Here is an 11,105-nt window from a genome sequence, read left to right on the forward strand (position 1 = left end):
TATCAGTAATAAATAAGCCAAAAACAGTATATTGTTCGGCACTTGACAATGTTTCCAACTGCTATGGTATCAGTAATAAATAAGCCAAAAACATTATATTGTTCGGCACTTGACAATGTTTCCAACTGCTATGGTATCAGTAATAAATAAGCCAAAAACAGTATATTGTTCGGCACTTGACAATGTTTCCAACTGCTATGGTATCAGTAATAAATAAGCCAAAAACATTATATTTTCACAAAATGTATATTCAGGTTGAGGTTTAAAGCACTTAACTGACATGCCTCAAAGAAACACCTTACAAACTTTCCTTCATAATATGAATAAATACTAGGCCTAAAAAAATACATTTGGTTCGGGTTACCCGACCCTACCTACAATATAGGGGCCGACCCTACCGTTTTTATAGTCAGATTGAAAAAAAAAACTAAAAAAAAGAAGATTTATCTTTTTTTGATTGCTTTTCACTTTGAAGTTGAAAATCTTAAATGCTTATACAGAAGATAACTTTAACACCATTATCCTATGATGAAAATGGCAAACTTATATAAAGCCTAATCAAAAAAGCCTACCTACCCTACCTATTTTTGAATAGGATGTTACCCTAACCAAACATTTTTTTAGGCCCTAGTATCATTAAAATGCCTTGATAAATGTATTCATGTATACATAACATTCATTGTCACACGTGTAGATATCTTCGTAGTCCACAATATTTCCCTTTAGACCACTCTGTAAATACCACAGTGAATAGTGTCGTATTCATTGTTTTGAACTTTTTCAAATAACTAAAATGTTCTTTTTGCGCACTTTATCTTAATGGGGAGCTTATTTATTACAATGTTTACAATAGTCTGGTGCTTGGGCAAGCATGTTTGTAAGGAAGAGAATGTCATGGGTATTAACTTCATGCTTACTATATTCCTGCTGGATTTTAAAGAAAAGATATGTATAAAACCATTAAATAGTCACCGGAAAACAGTCACGCACCGATGCACAAAGTGTTTATTCTAAAACATACTTAAAAGTGTTTATCCTAATATCCCCGCCGATGGAACTGCAGGACGGATTAACTCGTGAACTGGTTTATTGATTGTGTTGTAAGGAGCCTTGCGCAAGCGTATTGGATCGAACAACGACACTTTCCCTCGGAGGATATGGTCGCGTCTGATCATGTATTACGGTTTCCTCAGTTTGCTGACTTGCCATTGATACATTAGCGGAAATGTGGAAACCAGATCTTCTTGTGGTTTGTTGACCAGATTGGCGGGTTCCTCTCTCAAAATAATGATGATCAGATGTGCGGTTACTTCCCTGAGGCATTGGAAATCCAGTATATGCGACATACAAGGCAGCAGCCAGGACACAGACGAAAACGAATCCGCCAATCATGCTGAAAAAGACGGGTACCGCGATATATGTAGGTAGGACATTTTGATATGTATTTCTTTAACTTTTTAAATATCTGAATATTCCATCAGTATCTTGTTTTTATTTAGGTGAATTTATCTAAAAGTAATTCGATACAGTACATATATATTCAAAATATCCGCACTTAATAAACTCAAAGCCACTATTGTATCACTCGTACAGATTATATCTGTATTTAGTTCTCTTGTTTCTTATATTTAAGGCTGTATTTTATGTACGCCAAAATTATACACTGAATAAAGTGAATGTGGTTTACTTGTACTGCAATTCAGAATCAGAAAGACAAAACAACATGACATTTCTAAAAATAATCTAAATGGAAAATTAAGTAAAATGGCTTTCTTGCATGTAGTAAGGTTAATTTGATTAGGGCATCAGCCATTTCTATGTTTTAAGCTGCACTCTCACAGATTTAACGTTTTAACAACTTTTTTATTTTTTGTCTTGGAAAGAAGAAATTTTAGCGTAAATATCTGCAAACCAATGATAAAAGATTGCTAACAAAAGATCAGATCGCATATTCGCTTATTTCCGTTCGAAAATCAATGCTTTATGCCTTAAACCGTTACTAACAACACAAATTTTGAACTTAAATATAAAAATTTGCGATCTTTTTTTTGTGGTTTGTTAGTCGTAAAACAGTCGTCGGTAAAACTTAAACAGTCGGCGGTAAAACAAAACTACTGTCGGTCGGGCTTCATGAAACAGACACGTTTTTGAAACTCATTAAAACATTAAAACTTGTTTTTCACAAGTGGTGTTGACTAAAAAAGATTCATATTATTAAGATTTTCTCCATCTAGGCTACACGTATGGATATAAATGGACAATCAGAAGTCATAAACAACCAGTTTTGAAAATAAAATGATACATGTACATAAACTAATACAAAATTATGTTTCACTGATTTTAGTTTTGGAAAAGTTTTCAATACAAAATAAACAAATGCAAACAATTAAATGATAATCGTACTCACTTGTACTGCTTTTATTGAAATTTTAAATCAACATTCATAAATTTCAATGGCGAATATTTCCGTCGTAGATTTGGTGGGAATTCCCAATAGTACTTACTTTTTGTTGAAGACAAACGACTCAGCTATCTTAAGGCCATAGCATATTATTTTTTTGTTGAACGGATTTTAAAAAAAAAAATCAAAATTGGAGCGAGCGAGCGAAATAAAATAGTTTGTATTCATTTTCATGAGTAAGCCTTGATCATTGCGATACAGAACAAACGGAGTCAATTGTTTGGTTTCCAAGCTTTACATTTAGGACTGTGGATTTCTCTTATATTTTGTGAGATTTCTTTATAAACGTTTTGTATGCTGGTCCTGTTTGAAGATTTAGCATAGGTGATATACTTTTCATGTTGATACGTTCTCTGGTTTTGGGATAATTAAACATTGCTTCTTGAACACTTGTGAAGGGAAGTCACTGCGGGGGGCAAACGTTTAACCGATGAAACTTCAGCTTTCAAAAAGCTACTAACAGTACAACAAAACATGCGGTGAAAAAATAGCTGCGGTCGCACACTTTTTGCCATTGTTTTGCATTTTGAAAAAATAGGTGCGTTTAATTCACGAAACGAATTATCAATATTATGTGGCCTAAAAAAAGCAATTTTGTATTACAAATGTTCTTGTACCTGCTTACGTTTAATCTTTATTGATCTTGAAAGAATAGTGGCTCAGGGCTGAATGTTATTGCGTATATTTCATTGTTTTTATTATTTGCTGAACATACTTGACTGGCATTCAACATTAACCACGGACAGGATACATGATACTTTTAGAATCTTGATTCAAAGACAAGTATATGATATTAAAACCATAAGCTCAATGAGCTTTTTTTCCGACACGAATAACAAACATCCAAAACGTATAAACAATGAATAACAATGATTTAGTTCTAAAAGTTTTACACATGGGAAATGTTTTTAAAAATGCCATCTTTTTGCCTGCAGACAATTACAAAATAGTCAGATGTGTAAGAGCACTATATATAAGTTTTCCTGCTGTACGGTCCGTGCAAAGGTGCACGGTTCTGCTAATTGGCAACTACTGTGTAATGGTTAGTTCTTTTAAGAATATAAATTAAGAAAAAGTAAAAGTATACACTTTAAACAGCTAAGTGTAAGTAGCATTACGTACATGAGAATTGCAGCGTGGTAAAGTAAAGTTAAGCCTGAAAAAGGTGATATTATTTACTAGATTTTTTTACAAAAGCTTGCTAGAAAAACAAACTTTCGAAAGTATTGCTCAGAGCAGGTACATGTACTTAATTCATCGTGCAATTTAAAGTACTTGTAGATTGTGCTGACATTATCAGAAAAAAGTTATGTCCAATGACACGATTGCTCTCTATCACGCCACTGCCCTGACAGTATCAGCACCTATCACTGTTTAAAATGTGAAATGAATATAGTTTTGTATTGAAATTCAAAGTGCTTCTATCATAAAGCTCAAAAATACATTTAAATGGAGTAAATGGACTCAATCAGGGATAAGGAGCCAGTATATCATAAACGCTGTAGCATGTATTTTATTTCATGTCAATCAATAAATCATATCTGGAGAAACAATTTAGTCTAATCTCAATTTCTCAGAAAATGCAGCAGTCCCAGGGCCTATTCCATGAATGAGTATCACTGTCTTTAAAATGCTGTTGCTGTACAATTTTTATAGCAAAAAAGGTAATTCCTTCTTAGATACACACCGAAGAGTTAGGACAAATAATACTTTTGAATGTATAAAGAAGTTTAGATTTTCTTAAAGGTGTAGGTCACAACGAAATGCTTCCGGGTTGTTGTATTCCTTCCAGTAGTTCAAATAGTGTTTCTCCCCTTCGTGTATTAAGGCTATTTTAAATGATATTTTGCAGGGCCTCTGTCTTGGGTGGATGGATTCAGAGATGTCCCGACAGATGCGGCCATGACTATGTCACATGGACGTTGAAGGTAGTGACTGTAAAGAAATGACGATAGCAGAAAAACAAAACTTGATATAGTTTTCTGGTGTTTAATGAACAGACAAAGTGTTCATAATTTGTGGGAAAATAGTTTCAAAGCTGAAATCTTTTCTGTAAATTCATAATAAAGTGGTGAACTGGAGTAATTTTACAAATAACAAGGAAGATAATCTCGTTGTGGACCGAGACCTAGAAGCGGAAAACAGATTTTGAGATAACTGAGATATATGCAGTGTACAGAAATGAGAATTCAAACAAAAGTGTCTTATGGTGTAGTTTCTGTTTTTTATCAAAGCGTGTGTGCTATGAATTTCATTTAAATTTTAAAACTACGACATTATTCTTTCTCCTGACTATGTGCAAGAATTCCGGGTCTTTTGACTGTTGTCTGCAACTTCAAAATTATTTGTTTTATGTTTCAATTCATGGATAGGTTTTTTGAAGAGTGTCATGGAAAGCTGAAATTTTTCAGCACACAACATGTAAATTGAGAATGTATTGTGTGGTCCGGATTTGTGAACAAACACACAAGACTGCTATGGTACGTTGCGTCAAAATATCCTTGGGACCCAACCTCATACACGCGCTGCAATTCGTGTTTCTCTAATTGTCCATTTGGGAACTTCGATGTGCTACCCCAGCCAACAGGCTTAATGTTAATTCAATTCAAAATAGACTTCGTTTTAATGCGGACATCTTCCTGTTTTACTATAAACAACATGTTTTTCTAATTGGAGTTGCTATTTAGGACCCTTAAGTAAACCGTCTACCGGACTGCAAGATTCATTTTTTTCAAAGGATGTCATAGTTTGCAAGGTGGGTGTGCATTGGTATTTGACTGATTGATTGATTGATTGATTGATTGATAAAGTGTGAGGCCATTACTCAGTGACAGTTAGGATGTGAAAGTGTGTGAATGTGTGCATTCAACTTCACATATTGTCCGTTTCAGTCGGCGTATAAGGCCATCATCCGACAATCTGCCATGAATGTGACGGAGTTTAATGCCATTTTTTATTTTCTTGTGTTTCTTTGATGATGTTTGATAATATAAAATCCGCCGTGTTACTGAGTTAAAATTTGAATTAAGGCCTAAATTACCAAGTGGTGCTTGGCAAATTCTTTTACATACTTTTAACAGAAGTATTTCATTTAAAATATTTGTCTGCCTCAAATTTACGCTTTGTGCAGTATTTAACAGCTAACCGATACATTTTTGGACTTTATGATATTTTTTAGGCTACTGTCTAATAACAAGATGCTCTGAATGTGCACTGAGTAACAAAGGCTGCCCAGTTTTAGTTTTTTTTCTGCCAGACATATCTAGTGAATTGCTCAGTTCTTGTGGTTTTGACGCCACAGCTAAATGACAGATATACATGTTAAGGCATTGTTGACAGTACTGCTGTATTGACAGTCTGCAGAAGACGCCGGAATCAGAAGTCTGATGGTAGCGATGACGGCAAGGTCATCCATTCCTGCTTTGAACGCACCAACGACCCGTTCAAAACACCTGTCACAGTCAACCTTAAGGTCTCGTCATGCACCATGGTGTTCTTTAGGAGCTTGTACTTGTCCCACACTGCCTCCGGACATGGTATAGACTTTGTTGTATTTAACTATGAGCAATTTGATTGCTGATTATTCCGCGACTACTGCGATTTATCTGTGTCTCAATTACTACTGATTCAATTTAACATTCCACCTCAGGGGGGAGGGGCGGGGGGTCAAAATAAAAGGTTTAAAAAGTAACTTCAATTATCTGTACAAACGTCACAAAAGGCAATACATCAAGTTATTATATTTTCTCTTTTTGCAAAAAATAGAATCGAAATTTTAAAGGCTTGCAATTTAAGAAAATTATTCACAAAATAATAGCCCTAAACGGGAGAATGTTTTTAGCTCACCTGATCACGAAGTGCTCCAGGTGAGCTATTGTGATCGCCCTGTGTCCGTCGTCCGTCGTAGTCGTCCGTCGTCGTCCGTCGTCAACAATTTGACTGTTAACAGGGTAGAGATCACAAAATTGGCACAATCGTAATGAAACTTGGTAAGAATGTTACCCTCAATAAAATTTTGGACGAGTTCGATATTTAGTCATCTGGGGTTAAAAACTAGGTCACCAGATTAAATTAAAGGAAAAGCTTGTTAACACTGTAGAGGTCATATTTATCACTGTATCATCAGGAAACTTAATCAGAATGTTAATTTTAATGATCTCTAGGTCAAGTTCGAATCTGGGTTATGTGCAGTCAAAAACTAGGTCACCAGGTCAAATTGAATGAAAAGCTTGTTAACACTCTAGAGGTCACATTTATGACTTTATCTTCATGAAAATGGGTCAGAATGTTTTCATTAATAATCTTTAAGTCAATTTCAAATTTGGGTCATATGCAGTCAAAAACTAGGTCACCAAGTCAAATTATAGGAAAAGCTTGTTAGCACTCTAGACGTCACATTTATGACTGTATGTTCATGACACTTAGTCAGAATGTATATATTAATTAGGTCTATGCCAAGTTCGAATCTTGGTTATGTGCGGTCAAAACCTAGGTCACCAGGTAAAATAATAGGAAAAGCATGTTAACACTCTAGAGGCAACATTTATGACCATATCTTAATGTAACTTGATCAGAATGTTATTCTTGATGATCTTTAGGTAGAGTTTGAAACTGGGTAATCAGAGGTCAAAAACCAGGTCACTAGGTCAAATCATAGAACAACTTTGTAAACTGTAGAGGTTACATTCTCTCTTTGATGACCATGAAACTATGTCAGAATGTTTGTGTTTATGAAGTCTATGTCAAGTTTGAAACTGTGTAACCTGAGTTCAAAAACTAGGTCACGAAGTCAAATCATAGAAAACATTGTTAAAACACTGTTGAGGCCATATTTTCTTCCTTATCTATATGAAACCTGGTCAGAATGTACTTATTACAGCAAGGTAAGGTTTGCAACTGGGTCATCCGTGATATAAAAAAACTTGGTCACTAGGAAGGATCTTAGTAATACATGTTTTTAATTCCGGCAGGTATAAATGTTTTGATTCCATTCTTCATGATTATATGCAGATTTATTGAAAATATACTCTGTAATTTAATAAAAAAAGTCCTTCCATGATGTAGTCAAGAGTATGTATAATAAGTTTTCAATGTTTCATGCATTTTCATCTAGAACAAGTGTTTTAATCACACTCACTGCTAAAATACATTCTGAATTAAATGAAACAATTTTCATGTTTATACTCCAACCATAACAAGAACAGAAAATAAAATCGTACAAACAAAGACAAGAACGCATTCTTTCTAAGGTAGCAGACAACCAGACTGACATTTCAAATTCTCTCAAACTGTAATACCCTCAACTTTAATATTTAACATGTAGCATAGTCCTTAATTTGTTTTAATTGAGTCCCATCTCGTTGCACTTTCCATCGCCCTGAAAAACACTTATTCCCCCCCCCCCTGTCACAATTGGCCTCGCCCTTAAAACACTTATTTCACACTTGAATTGGATCAGGTGAGCGATACAGGGCCTTCAGGACCCTCTTGTTTTATTTACCAATCTTAATACGTTGTCATCTTATTTTTTTGTTTTTTGATGGCCTCCTCCTACCCAAGAATTATTTGGGGAAATACAACACCGCCTCTGGATTACTGATGAAGATTTCTATATAAGTTTGACATTGGTTTCAGCGATGTATATTTGTAAATAAACAGGTATGGAAATAGTTTTGTCAAGTACGCAAGCAAATAAGCCTTCTCCAGAAAGTGGTCATTCGTGTTCAGTATTGCTAAAATCAAGCCTTGAACTTGTTTCTCGGTCTGTTTTTTTTTTATTCTAGGAGCAGTGAGGTTGCTTTCCCAATCTATTAAGAACACTTTGAAATTTTTGGTCTAACACATAACACATGTTTGTGTTGTTCCTCTGTTCACCTATAAGTGTATCACTTACCACATTAAAATAATCAAATGTGGTCCTTGAATTCCAATGACACGGATGTTTAGAGCACATCTTTGCATTTCCTCGTTCGCTTTCGTCGCTCGACTAAGAACCTGAGCTTTATGGTCATTTTAATTTCTATAATCTGAAATGTCATGATTTATATCTTGCTGTGAATTGTCAAGCATTTTCCTCCTGATACGATTTAGTACCCGAGCATTCCACATGAAATATATCTGCAGAAGCCCTCATTACTAAATGTGGTATGTTTGACTCTGTGTCCTTATGATATAGTTTAGGTGGCATCCAACCATCTGTTCCAATATATAGTCCAGATAAGGACGCTTATGCCAGCATAGGTGTCTTTTGCGACTAAAAATTCAGACAATTGCAATAAAATATCTGTCTTTAATCTCTTAATAAGCGGCCTATGACGAATGAAGTATTTAAGTTACTAGTAACTTTCATAAAATTCCATGCGAAGGTAAAAGGCATTCATGCGTTCACCAAAGAAGAATGATCGGGAAATATTTGCACGATCATGTGAAATTCAGGCGACTTTCGTTCACTGTTACAGCTCGTTCTTTAATGGGCACCTCGACATATTGACATTCCTGTATTATTATATTGCTGCATTAGCAGATTCACCAAATGTACGCCTGTAGACCTTCTTCCCCTTGTCAAATAACATATGCTCTGCGGAATGGTATAAAAAGAACTTAACGATCGTGTCTTTGGAGCCATGCTGTTTCTGTTAAGGTGTTGAAACGTTCTATTTTGTGCTGTGTTTTACGGTCAGATGTTGATTTTTTACTCTTAGTTTGTATAAGTAATTTCTCTCGATTATGTGACTACTTCATATCCAAATCCAACATTTGCAACCGCAATAGCGAATGCGGTGGCTTTTAGACTCATGTTAACAGTCACTTTCTGGAGTAGTAACTTATTATCATATTTTATATTTATGAATTTAATCTATGAAACAACAGTTTGTAGAAGAAGTAATCAGTATGACTATAATTAAAGCTCTCGTCTACTTGGTGTGAATTGACTAAATGGTAATTTACGGAACAAGGTCGTGGTGTAGATATAGTATTGTTTTTGACTTTATTGCATACGACCCAAAACGCAAAGACGACGTATGTGCTTTGCATTTAATATATCTCTTATAACTTCAGATTCAAACATTTGACAAACATTTGACATGTTTCTGGGATTTAATTGTTTCTTCACGGGTTCAAAAAGAGCTACCCTTCGACCTTGTAAGATTTAATCTCGATAAACTTGACAGTTTGTTCACGTCTGTGTGCGCCCGTGATGCATTTCTAGTTACAAGGGACTGGCCATACAATGCCACAGAAGGGTGTTTCAAGCTGAAGCAAGTTTTTCTTTCCTTTTGCTTATTTTTTCCACATTATAAATTATATGATAGTGAATTTTTATCCTTTAAAATCAAAATCAGAATACTTTCATTAAATTATTCAGATGATTTTATATAATTTACTTCAACTAGTCCTGTTCTGTTCGAGTTTAATTCAATATAATTATACTGAAATATTAAGCGCCGATTGGTCAGAAAATTTGTTGAAGTTAAGAACGGTGTTATCTTTATCGTAGTTAACATTCAAATCTTTGCTGCACTGGAACTTTCATGGCGTAGAATAAAGGTTAATGAAGAAATAATGCGTTATGATGTTTAATTCATTTTACTTTAATGATCAAAATCAAAAAGGCATATGGTTAAGGTGCAGATAATAACTATAAGCGATATTTTGGCGCATTATCATGTTTAACTCATTTAACCTGTTTTGATTAAATAAATAAGCACATTATCAAATAATTCAACTTTAAAAGTAAACAACGATTTCCCTTATAACGTTTTTTTTTCTAATAATGTTCTGAACTTTTACAAGAGGTGAGTAGCATGGTGTGTATGTTGCGTATTCCATTATATACTTTAAAGAGTGAATTGCCGACGATGGAATGGCTGCACTTGACGTCACTTAATATTCCATGCAATGCAGAGGTTAATATATTTAGGCATGCGGTGAACAAATAAACTTGTCGTTTTAATGTGTCATTTGTCGGATTTGAAAAAATCAACTGAAATCGGACGTTCAATGGCATTTTATTGAATGTCTTAAGGCCTGAGCAGCTTATTATTTAACAAAAAATCAGTGCGGACGGGACCAAAGATTTTTCATAAACTAAACATTAAAGGCATCCTAGTTTACCTTTGTTACGGCCAGTGTTTGAAATAATCGAATCCCTTGCAGGACGTTTACCTAACTCCTGCCCCAACACTAATATTTGTAAATGCCTGCTTTGCCTGGGTGAGGTTGTTGAACATATTGGGAACGGTGTTCCTATTTATAAGTTTTGGTATATACCCGTTACACTAAACAAAACAAAAATGTTATTCCGTCCATATATGTATGTAACGCAGTTTTTGAATACTTGCTAAATCGATATTTTCAACACACTGGTGTAACCATGCATTATTTGAACTCTTTGTAATAAGCTGTTTCCCATACAAAACAAATATATATTACTTGAGCGTCTATCAAATTATTTACGTATTTTATCACGCACACTTCTAGCATTTAAATAATTTGCATATCCTTTTTTTCGCATATACCGTACACGATTAAAAGCAATTCTAAATCACAAGTAACTTTTCACAAACAAATAAACGAACTTTTTCTATTTTCGGATTATTAAATAGACTTGACACGTCGGAGACGTATTATAAAAAAGTTAATC

The 11,105-nt window shown here is 34.5% G+C and overlaps 1 long non-coding RNA gene across 1 annotated transcript; it reads right to left on the reverse strand.

The window, feature by feature from the left end:
• Positions 1–227: 227 nt before the first annotated feature.
• Positions 228–2,492, reverse strand: LOC128237473 (uncharacterized). The gene is made up of 2 exons (XR_008261612.1): positions 2,408–2,492; positions 228–1,393 (listed from the first exon to the last, which is right to left on the reverse strand). It is a non-coding gene; the product is annotated as an uncharacterized LOC128237473 (long non-coding RNA).
• Between the last annotated feature and the right edge of the window lie 8,613 nt (positions 2,493–11,105).

The sequence above is a fragment of the Mya arenaria genome, chromosome 1 (assembly GCF_026914265.1).
Source record: "Mya arenaria isolate MELC-2E11 chromosome 1, ASM2691426v1".
Classification (NCBI taxonomy): Eukaryota; Metazoa; Mollusca; class Bivalvia; order Myida; family Myidae; genus Mya; species Mya arenaria.